Here is a 12,218-nt window from a genome sequence, read left to right as displayed (position 1 = left end):
CATCTTTCTCCCAAGGATTGGCACACAGTTTCCCTCATTTACTAACAGAAAGAATGGAGATAAAGCTGTAACTTTTAACCTAAATACAGAAAGACTGAGGATAATGGAAGGGAAGTGTGGTACAAATTAACTACGACAATTCCTGAATGTGACTACGTGCAGACACCACCAGCTATGATCCAACTTCATGAGCCTCCCCAGGATGCTCTTCTGCCCAGTCACTTGCCTGGTGCCACTTGACAAAAGCAACTTTACCCCACATGGGTATTTTAACATCTCTGTTAATATCTGCTTCCAGGATCCCAAGGGACAAATCCTTTATTTTTCCACTTCCAGTGAAAGGACTACATCTTCATTTTCATTTTCATCACTGCCTGATTAGGAGTCAGAATACCCAGTCTCCTCATTTAAAATTTCACTCCTTCCTGCAGGGATGTGGTCTGGTCATAGTCTGCCAATACAATAATCTGATGTCAGAACCTCCACTGAAGTCTTGGTTATTCAGCCTTAAGTACAACCACATGTGAGGAAGGTATCACCAGCGCAGAGCAATACGTTCCTGAGTAGAAGATCAGGCTAGCAGGGCTTTCATTTGTTCTTTTTTGTCTCTGATCCTGATCCCCTGTAAATAATTTCTTGGTCAAAAATACACACACACACACACACACATACACACACACACACACACACACACAGCTGTCTGAACACAAGCAATTATGTATAGATAAAGGGAGGACAAATGCTGTACCAGAAATGTTTCTGCAAAGGATACATCGTCCAGACTGCTGCAGATCTCTTCACTCCAGAAGAAGTCTTTTATTGTCACTTGCATTTTTCCCAAACAAATGATAATTCAAGTTTTCATCTCTTGCAAAGAGAAGAGTGGTGCTTTAAGTTCTAAAATCACATGAACCTGTTGTTTGTTAACCTACAAAATCTACCTTCCCCACTCGAGACAGAAAACAAATGTTTCTCTGCTATACATAATTATGGCTTAAGACAGGATTTAAAATTAATTGCCATTTCAACATAACTGTATCTGTGCTTTGTATTCTTGGTTTAAAAATTGTGAATGAGGAATACGTCTCCCAAGTATATCAATCTAGAAGACATTGTGGATGTATTGTTCCAAGTTTTGTTTAATCTAAAAAATTAAGCCAACTAGGCATTTAAAAAGTTGTATTAGAAAAAACCATTTAAAAAACATAACTTAGAGACTTTCAATTATTTTCAGTAAAGTCTTATCACAAAATTTCTATTTTTAGGTTAGCTTTAGAGTCTTGATAATTTGAAGGTTGCTACTAAGGAGAAATAAGCATTTGCAGAACAATATCAATGATATTTTGTGAGGGCAATACCAGTCAGGAGGTAAGAAATTACTACCAGGGAACGTAATTTGAGCAGGCTTCATAAGTAAGAGGGCACTTTGCTGATATTTTACATTCTATTGATTTATGTTGGGATGTAAAACAAGGAATATTTCATATCTAAAATTCTGATATTCAAATCTCAATTTCCATTTTTGAACTTGCAGAAATGTTGCCAATACATCAGATGAATGCTTGTAAAAATCTTTAAAGAACCCTTAGCAAATTCAAAGAGGAGAAATGTATAACATTCTAAAAAAGATGACTTTGCTGGGAGGGGAGGCAGGGTCAGAGTTGACTCATTCTGGAACACGTGCTGACAGGGTTGAGTTGCTTGCTCATCTGGAAATCTTTCATATCAAAGTTTGTGGGCATTTCACTGCTTGCTTAAAAGTTTAGTGTATTGGCTTTTTATAATTATTTTCTAATTAGGACTTTGAAGAAAAGTTGGGACTCAGTGTTCTCGTAAACATTTAATTTCTGTGGGGAGTTTCTGACATGAGTGACAAGAGACAAAAATGACTTTTATGATATCATGCTTTAAAAGAATGGTTCTTTAATTATGTTATAAGATTCAAAATAAATATTTAAAAAGGCCACCAGCTGTTTATTATTCTAACTCTTGGTTATGAGCTACAACTGTAAGATAAATGGCAAGAAATTTGCCTAAAGAAATTCGCTAAGTAAAAAGTTAAAGGAGAATGATTTTAGAAAGCCAGACTGTGGATTCCTCTCCAATGTAGTGTTTAGCCAACAATTGGAGGTTTAGTTGCAAAGGCCAGAAATGCAGTCCAGGAATGGTGGCATTCTGTGACTTGAATTCATGGAAAGTAAGCTTGTTATCATTAAAGTTTCCTGGAAATAGAAATAGTATGTGGTTCCCAAAGACTTTCAAAAAATACTGGCTAACTGACCTTCAAAATGGAATTTTCTCAGTTTGGCACAGACAAAGCATTTTAAAACAAGTCTTTCAGGGAATATAACACCACACTCAAGCCACAGCCACAAGTTATACTGAGTTCAGTTTCCCCTTGAGATCCTGGAAAATCATGAATGGAAATATTTATGAGAGGAAAATTGCTTTTGAATAATTTATTTCTTTAAAACAGTGAAGGAACAATAATTTACTAAGTTTGTGATCACCAGGTAATTGAACTTAGCGGCAATGACATATTAGAAGCTTTTGATTATTTTTTCTTTTCTTGCTAAGTTCTTATTTCCCTATCAGAAAAGTATTTCATTCACACTTACAGAGAACTGAGAAAATACATAAACAAACAAAGAAAATTAACACCATGCACAGCCTTTCTCTAAAAAGTAATTGCTAACAATTTGATATATTTTCTTTAAAAAGTTTTTTCAATGAAACCATCTGAGGAAAGAAAGGTTTGCCTTCTAGCACTGCTCATTCTGCAAGTATTATTGGTGAACTTCCAGACAATAGAAAAAAAAGAGAATTGCTCCTATTTGAAATGTAATTTATGATCTACTTAGCCCCCAGGGCCCTTTCCTCATTTCTTGAAGATTTTAACTTCTGGCTTACATTTTTTTTTTTCTTTAGTACCACTCTTGTCACTATTCTTGATAATTAAATACCCATATGCTTGATCCTTTCAAACCCTCAGATCTCAGTTCTGTGACCTTCCTGCTTCCAGTGATCATGCCCTTCACTCTCCCTCAGCCACTCTGTCCTATGGCCACTCTCTTTAACTTGCCAATGCCAAGCACCACACCTCTGACCACCACCTTTTATCTTTTCAACTTATACCCTCTAGTTCCCCAATTCAAATAATCCTTTGACACTCTCAGGACATTCAAACCAATGAGCTGACTACTTATTTTTTACTGTTCCTTATAACCCCGTGTCCCCCTTCCACTTATAAAATTCTTTCAATTTCATTTTAGTCACTTTTCACATGTCCTCAACTCTTTGTTCCTCTATTGCTTCATCATACTCACTTAGCAAACTACAGTTCCAGTTAAATCAAATTCTCTGATAACCATAGAGTTGTGATAAGAGAAAAATACAGTACATAACTGAGCTGACTGATTTCATATTCAGGTCATGATCACTCAACTCACGTTGGCCCTTAGTGTGACCAAGATGGCCCTAACATTCCCCTCAGCTCTACTAAACTTTGGACAGTTTTTTTTTTCCTGACTGTATGTCCCTTACTTCCCCTTTCTTAGAGCGTTTACCTTACAAAACTTTCAATTGTAAATTCTTTCTTTGCCTCTTTGAAATGTAAACCATCTCCCTCACTCTTTCTTATATTTTATTCCAAATATTTTAACATTGCACACATTTGTGGGATACAGCATGTTTTTTCCATACATGCATATACTGCACAATGATTCACTTAGGGTGGACAGCACAGTTTTGTACTGGTTAGTCCACCATGTTTTTCTCCTCCCGTCCTCTCCACCCTGCCCACTACCTCTGATAACCATTATTCTACTCTCTACTTCTCTGAGAACCACTTTTTTTTTTAGTTCCCGCATATGAGTGATTTCATGTGGTATTTTTCTTTTTGTGCCTGATTTACTTCAGTTATCATGATGGCTTCCAGTTCTATGTTGCTACAAATGGTAGGATATATTTATTTGTAATAGCTGAGTAGTATTCCATTGTGTATGTATAACACAGTTTTTTTTTTTGGACAGGTAATTTCACTAAGTCAAACCCTTCCAAGAAGCAAATTTCCCACATCCTCAAGAAGAGGCCACAGAAGGATCTTATGGAAACAAGGAGGTAGGCACAGGTGACAACCTCACGGAGCACCTTGAAGTCCAGGGAGCATCTGTGCCCCAGGGGAGGGAGATGTGCCAGTCAGGGTGGGAGGGGCAGATCAGGCTTCAGCGTCTGTGGGATTTGTAGCAAAAGGCCAGGAAAGGTGGCAAGAGGTTATAAAAGAGTTTATTCTGCAGCCAAGAGAGACATCCTCTTTTGGAGTAACAATATATCATTGGAACAGATTTCCAGCACCTGCCTCAGCCAGGACTCAGGCAGCACAACAGTACACATGGGATTGGGAGTCGTGGGGCTCCATGCCAGAGATTGCGTATTCACACGCTGAGTGACATAGAAGCCCTTACATGGGTACAACGAGTATGAACTATCTTCTTTTATTTTTATGTTTTTATTTATTTTATTTATTTTATTTTGTCAATATACAATGTGGTTGATTATTGTGGCCAATAACAGAAACCTCCCCCCCTCCCTCCCAACAATGTCCTTTCTGTTCGCTTGTTTTGTCAACTCAAGGAATTGTAATTGTTGTGTCTTCTTCCCTCCCCATCTCCCGTTGTTTGTGTGTTTATTTATTTATTTTTAGCTCCTACAAATAAGTGAGAGCATGTGGTATTTCTCTTTCTGTGCCTGACTTGTTTAACTTAATATAATTCTCTCTAGGTCCATCCATGTCGTTGCAAATGGCATTATTTCATTCTTTTTTATAGCTGAGTAGTATTCCATTGTGTAAATATACCACATTTTCTGTATCTGCTCATCTCACGATCGACATTTGGGCTGGTTCCTGGTTCCAACTCTTAGCTATTGTAAAGAGTGCTGCAATGAACATTGAGTAACAGGTATACCTTCGACATGATGATTTCCATTCCTCTGGGTATATTCCCAGCAGTGGGATCTCTGGGTCACATGGTAGATCTATCTGCAACTGTTTGAGAAACCTCCATACCATTTTCCATAGAGGCTGCACCATTTTGCAGTCCCACCAACAATGTATGAGAGTTCCTTTTTCTCCGCAACCTCGCCAACATTTATCAATCACAGTCTTTTGGATAATAGCCCTCCTAACTGGGGTGAGATGGTATCTCAGTGTGGTTTTGATTTGCATTTCCCAAATACTGAGTGATGTTGAGCATTTTTTCGTGTGTCTTTTGGCCATTTGTATATCTTCCTTTAAGAAATGCCTATAAAACGTTTTTGCCCAATTTTTAATTGGGTTACTTGTTTTTTTTGTTATTTCAGTTCCTTGTATATTATGGATATTAATCCTTTGTCAGATGTATATATTGCAAATATTTTCTCCCACTCTGTTGTTGGACTTTTAACTCTGTTAATTGTTTCTTTAGCTGTGCAGAGGCTTTTTAGTTTGATATAATCCCATTTGTTTATTTTTCCTTTGGTTGCTTATGCTTTTGGGGTAGTATTCATAAAGTCTGTGCCCAGTCCTACTTCCTGAAGTGTTTCTCCTATGTTTTCTTTAAGAAGTTTTATTGTTTCATGGTGTATATTTAATTATTTAATTCATTTTGAGTTGATTTTGGTATATGGTGAGAGGTATGGGTCTAGATTCATTCTCTTGCATATTGATATCCAGTTATCCCAGAAATATTTGCTGAAGAGGCGGTCTCTTCCCCAGTGTATAGGCTTGGTGCCTTTGTCAAAGATCAGATGGCTGTAGGTGTGTAGGTTGATTTCTGGATTCTCTGTTCTATTCCATTGATCTGTGTGTGTGTTTTTATGCCAGTACCATGCTGTTTTGGTTATTATAGCTTTGTAGAATAGTTTAAAGTCAGGTAGTGTTATGCCTCCAGCTTTATTTATTTATTTATTTTTGATCAGAATTGCTTTGGCTATGTGTGGTCTTTTGTTTTTCCATATAAATGTCTGGATAGTTTTTTCCATTTCTGAGAAAAATGTCATTGGAATTTTGATGTGGATTGCATTGAATTTGTATATCAGTTTGGGTAGTATGAACATTTTCACAATGTTGATTATTCCAATCCAAGAGCATGAGAAATCTTTCCATGTTCTTGTGTCCTCTTTAATTTCACTCAGCAGTGGTTTGTAGTTCTCATAGAGATTTTTCACATCCTTGGTTAACTCAATTCCTAGGTATTTTATTTTTTTGGTGGCTATTGTAAATGGGCAAGCTTTCTTGATTTCTGTTTCTGCATGTTCACTATTGGAGAATAGAAATGCTACTGATTTTTGTGTGTTGATTTTGTATCCTGCTACTTTGCTGAAATCACTTATCAACTCCAAGAGTTTTTTTGCAGAGGTTTTAGGCTTTTCGATATATAGGATCATGTCATCTGCAAACAGGGACAGTTTGACTTCATCTTTTCCAATCTGGATGCCCTTTATTTCTTTCTCTTCTCTAGCTCTGGCTAGTACTTCCAACACTATGTTGAATAAGAGTGGTGAGAGTGGGCATCCTTGTCTAGTCCCTGTTCTTAAAGGAAAAGCTTCCAACTTTTCCCCATTCAGGATGATATTGGCAGTGGGTTTATCATACATGGCTTTAATTATGTTGAGATACTTTCCATCTATACCTAACTTACAGAGAATCTTTGTCATGAATGAGTGTTGAGTTTTATCAAATGCTTTTTCAGCATCTATAGAGATGATCATATGGTCCTTGTATTTGATTTTATTGATATGGTGTATCACATTTATTGATTTGCATATGTTTAACCACCCTTGCATCCCTGCGATGAATCCCACTTGATCGTGGTGTACAATTTTGCATATGTGTTGCTGTATTCTGTTAGCTAGTATTTTATTGAGGATTTTTCATCTGTTTTCATCAAGGATATCGGCCTGTAGTTTTCTTTTTTAGTTGTATCTTTACCTGGTTTTAGTATCAGGGTGATGTTTGCTTCATAGAATGAGTTTGGGAGAATTGCCTCTGTTTCAATCTTTTGGAATAGTTTGTAGAGAATTGGTGTCAATTCCTCTTTGAATGTTTGGTTAAATTCTGCTGTGTATCAATCTCATCCTCAGTGTTTCTTTGTTGGGAGCCTTCTCGTATCAGCTTCAATCTCTTTTATTGTTATTGGCCTCTTCAGATTTTCTACATTGTCTTGGCTCTGTTTTGGTAGCTCATGTGTGTCCAGAAATTTATCCATTTCCTCTAGATTTTCAAATTTGTTGGCATATAGTTGTTTATAGTAGTCTCGAATGATTCCTTGTATTTCAGATGTATCAGTTGGAATATCACCTTTTTCATTTCTAATTTTTGTTATTTGGTTCTTCTCTCTTCCTTTTTTATTTAGCCATGCTAATGGTTTGTCAATTTTATTTATCTTTTCAACAAACCAACTTTTTGATTCATTGATCTTTTGTATTGTTTTTTGGGTTTCAATTTCATTAAGTTCTACTCTGATCTTAATGATTTCTTTACATCTGCTAACTTTGGGTTTGGATTGTTCTTGTTTTTCTAGTTCTTTAAGGTGAAGTGTTAGGCTGTTCACTTTCCATCTTTCCATTCTTCTGATGTAAGCATTTAATGTGATAAATTTCCCCCTTAGTACTGCTTTTGCAGTATCCCACAGGTTTTGGTATGATGTATCATTATTTTCCTTAGTTTCAATACTTTTTTTTGATTTCCTGTTTGATTTCTTCTTGGACCCATATATCATTAAGTAGAATACTGTTTAATTTCCATGTATTTGTATAGTTTCCAGAATTTTGTTTGTTATTGATTTCTAATTTTAATCCATTGTGGTCTGAAAAAATACATGGGATAATTCCAATTTTTTTAAATTTGTTGAGACTTGAATTGTGACTTAGGACATGATCTATCCTGGAGAATAATCCATGTGCTGATGAGAAGAATAAATATTGTGACATTGTTGGATGGAAAGTTCTGTAGATATCTGCAATGTCCAGTTGGCCTAGAATGTTGCTTACATCTTATGTTTCTCTGCTGATTCTTTGCCTAGAAGATCTGTCCAATATTGACAGTGGGGTGTTCAGGTCCCCTGCTATTATGGTATTAGGGTCTATTTCCTTCTTCAGGTCTAATAGAGTTTGCTTTATAAATCTGGCTGCTCCGACAGTGGGTGCATATATATTTATGATTGGTATGTCTTTTTGATGGATCAATCCTTGTATCATTATGTAGTGGCCCTCATTATCACTTTTTATGGTTTTTAGTTTAAAGTCTATTTTATCAGATATAAGAATAGCTATTCCAGCTCATTTTTCATTTCTGTTTGCATGGTAAATCTTTTTCCATCCTTTCACTCTTAGTCTATGTGAGTCTTTATGGGTGAGGTGGGTCTCTTGAAGGCAGCATATAGTTGGGTCCTGCTTTTTGATCCAGTCAGCCAGTCTGTGTCTTTTGATTGGGGAATTTAAGCCTTTTATATTAAGAGTTGTTATTGAAAGGTGTTGATTTACTCCTAGCATTTTATTGATTTTTGTTTGGATGTCTTAAGTGTATTTTGTTCCTTTCTTTCTGATTTACTGTTTGTTTTCTGTATTTGTTGGTTCCTTGGGTTGTAGATAAATTTTTTTCTCTTCATTGTTGTCATTTTTATTTTACTAGTGGGTTTTGATTTTTCTTGAGTTTTTATGGCAGTGGTAGTTATTTTTCAGGTACCAAACCCAGTACTCCCTTGAGAATTTCTTGTAAGGGTGTCTGTGTGGTAGTCAACTCCCACAGTTTTTGTTTGTCTGAGAAATATACTATTTGCCATTCATTTTGGAAGGATAGCCTTGCGGCGTAGAGTATTCTTAGCTGGCAATCAGTGTCTTTTAGTATTTTGAATATATCATCCCGTTCCTTTCTGGCTTTTAGGGTTTGTGATGAAAAGTCTGATGTTAGCCTGATTGGGGCTCCCTTATAGGTGATTTGATGCTTCTCTCTTGCAGCTTTTAAGATTCTCTCTTTGTCTTTGAGTTTTGTCAATTTGACTATAACATGTCTCGGAGAAGACCTTCTCGGGTTGAATATGTTTGGGGATCTTTGAGCTTCCTTAATCTGAAGATATGTGTCTTTTCCTATACCTGAGAAGTTTTGTGCCACTATTTTGTTGAATATGTTTTCAATGCAATCTCCTTTTTCCTCCCCTTCTGGAATACCCATGACTCGGATATTTGAGCGTTTAAAGTTGTCTGATATCTCTCTCAGATTTTCTTCAATGCCTTTGATTCTTTTTTCCTTTTTTTTGTCTGCCTGTGTTATTTCAAACAGCCCATCTTCAAGTTCAGAGGTTCTCTCTTCAACTTCCGCAAGCCTGCTGGTTAAATTCTCTGTTGTGTTTTTTATTTCGTTGAATGAATTCTTCAGTTTGGCAAGCTCTGCTACATTATTTTTCAGGGCATTGATTTCCTTGTACATTTCATCTTTCAGGTCCTGTATTCTTTTCCCCATTTCATCATGATGTCTAGCTGAGTTTTCTTGTATCTCATTCAGTTTCCTTAGATTATCACTCAAAATTCCTTGTCAGTTATTTCAAGGGCTTCTTGTTCTATAAGATCTAGAGCTTCAGAGTTATTACCCTTTGGTGGTGTACTTTCTTGATTTTTCATATTTCTGGTATCTTTGATGTTTATTCATTGTGGCAGGGGGTTTCACAGTCCACACATGTGACACTATTATCTGAGTAAGATGTTGCTGAGGCTGCCAATTTGGTATGGCTGCCTCAGTGTCCACTTGGTTGTCCACTAGTGCTTTGGGTGCATTGTTGCCTCAGGTCTTGGGCCTCTTTGGCGAGGTGCCGTTCTGTTCAGCGTGCACTTGGCCTGGCTGGGGATGGAGTTGGGCAGTGGAGGTGAGGCCTACTTGCTGGGTCATGCGCTGGCTCCGCAGGGTGTGTGGTCTCCACTGAACTTCCCTTTCTCCAGCTCACACACAGTTTTTTTTTTTTTTAATCCATCTGTTGACGGATGTTTAGGTTGATTCCATCTCTTGGTTATTGTGAATACTGCTGTGATGAACACAGAAGTGCAGGTGCCTTTTTGATATAGTGATTTCATTTCCTTTGCATATATACACTGTAGTGGGATAGCTGGGTCATAGAGTAGATCTATTTTTAATTCTCTGAGGAGGCGTCATACTGTTTTCCACAGTGGCTGTTCCAATTTACACTGTTGGGCAATGTTGGGCAATGTATGATAGTGCATTTTTCTCCCTGTCTTCCTGTGCCCTTGTCAGTTGTATGACACAAGAATGTCTGTCTAAGCATCTGGGAGCCATCCTTTTGAAATGTAATGATCAAGAAAGGTAGTGTTTCTAACTTCTAGTCTCTGTGGGAGAGTAGGAGCCTAACTTTGGTAAGTGCCAATTAGCAAACTCAGATGGGCTAATTATAGTGATCACCCCTTCTACACACACACACAGACACACACACACACACACACACACACACACACACACACACACACACACACACACACACACACACACAGTTCCTCTATCCGTACATTAGCTACCTATGTCACAGTGGAAATCAAAGCAATCAGAAGTGAACTTCTACCAGCTCCCACCATCGTATCTTCACATTTACCTTCATCAGTTTATGTTCACTTAGCTTTTCTTCTGTCCTTGTGTATGAACTCATGCTAGCTTCCCCACCTGTCCCATTCTCTCTCATCAAGTCAAGGATGTTGCCTTAGCAATTCGCCCTCCCTTTCTTGCATCATCATTTTCCTGCCAACTCTACAACACTTTCCTATCAGCAAACAAACATTACCTTATATGTCTTATCTTAAAAACAAAAACAAAACAAAAAAAATCATTTTTTTCACTTTTCACACTAAGCACAACCCAAATATATCTCTCTTTATACTAAGAGAAAAAATAATTATCTACAAATAAGAATGTGCTTTTCAATTTTAAATCTCCCATTCTGTCTAAAACCTTTTCTCAGTTGTACTCAACCTCTGAGTTGTTAAATACAATGGTCAGTATTTTATTTTACCTAAATATTTTAGTATTTTATTTATTTTACCGAAATTATATGTAGCATTTGTTGGTCATTCTTTACTCCTTGAAAGTTTCATTATATGGACATCATACTGTCCTGTTTCTCTTCTTCCTTCCTTAGTCATGATTTTTCTATCTCCTTTATTGATTCTTCCTCATCTCCCTAATCTCTTAATATTGAATTGTCCCAAAATATAGTACTTTACTTTTCCATTTTTCTCTACACATTCCCTCCCTTGGGGATCTCATCAAGTCTCAAGGCTTTAATATCCACCTACAAGCTAACTAACCCAACGTGTATATCTATCTATAGCCTACCTTTCTTCACAGCTCTAGACTCATATGTACAACTGAATTTCCAAATATCTCCTGTTAAATGTCTAATGGGCATCTCTAACTTGACATCTTAAAAATCAAGGTCATAATCTCTCCTCCTATACCACCACTCACAAAACCCTATCCTTCCATAATGGGTGACTCCCTTCATCTATTTTCTTTGGCTAAAACCTTTGGAAGCATCCATTACTCATTTCAGCTTGTCATATCTCATATTCTATCCATCAGCAAAATATGTTAGTCTACTTTCAAATTGTATCCCAAATCTGACTATGTCTTCCAATCTCTACAGTTAATGTCCTGCCCCAAGCAAGCTACTATTACCTCTCCTCCTATTTATTTTATTGCAATAGGCGGAAACTGGTTTTGTTGCTTTCTCTTCTGCTTCCCTCTGAATATATTTTCAATATATCCACCAAAGAAATGTTGTTTCAAGGTACTTTTGATCACATCATTCAAGATAATGTCAGTTAGGTTTATACAATGGCTTCCCATATTATAAGACTAAAAATTAATATCTCTACAAATCACACAGAAGCCTCCACATAAGGTTTTCTCTCTGTTCCACAATACTGTTTGACCTACCCTCCGTGTTTCTTACTCCACATCACCTGCACTAGCCTCCTTACTGTTCCTGTGTCATTTCACACAGAGTCCCAACCCAAGGTCTTTGTGCTTGTCCTTCCTTCTGTTTGAACACTCTTCTCCAGACATTCATTTGGATTTCTCCTTCACCTCCTTCATGTCTTTACTCAAATGTCACCTTCTGAGTGAAGCTGGACCCAGTCACCTTATCACAAATTGCACATGCCCTGAAATTTATATTACCCCT

Source organism: Cynocephalus volans, chromosome 2 (assembly GCF_027409185.1).
Source record: "Cynocephalus volans isolate mCynVol1 chromosome 2, mCynVol1.pri, whole genome shotgun sequence".
NCBI lineage: Eukaryota > Metazoa > Chordata > Mammalia > Dermoptera > Cynocephalidae > Cynocephalus > Cynocephalus volans.
This window is presented reverse-complemented; position numbering follows the sequence as displayed.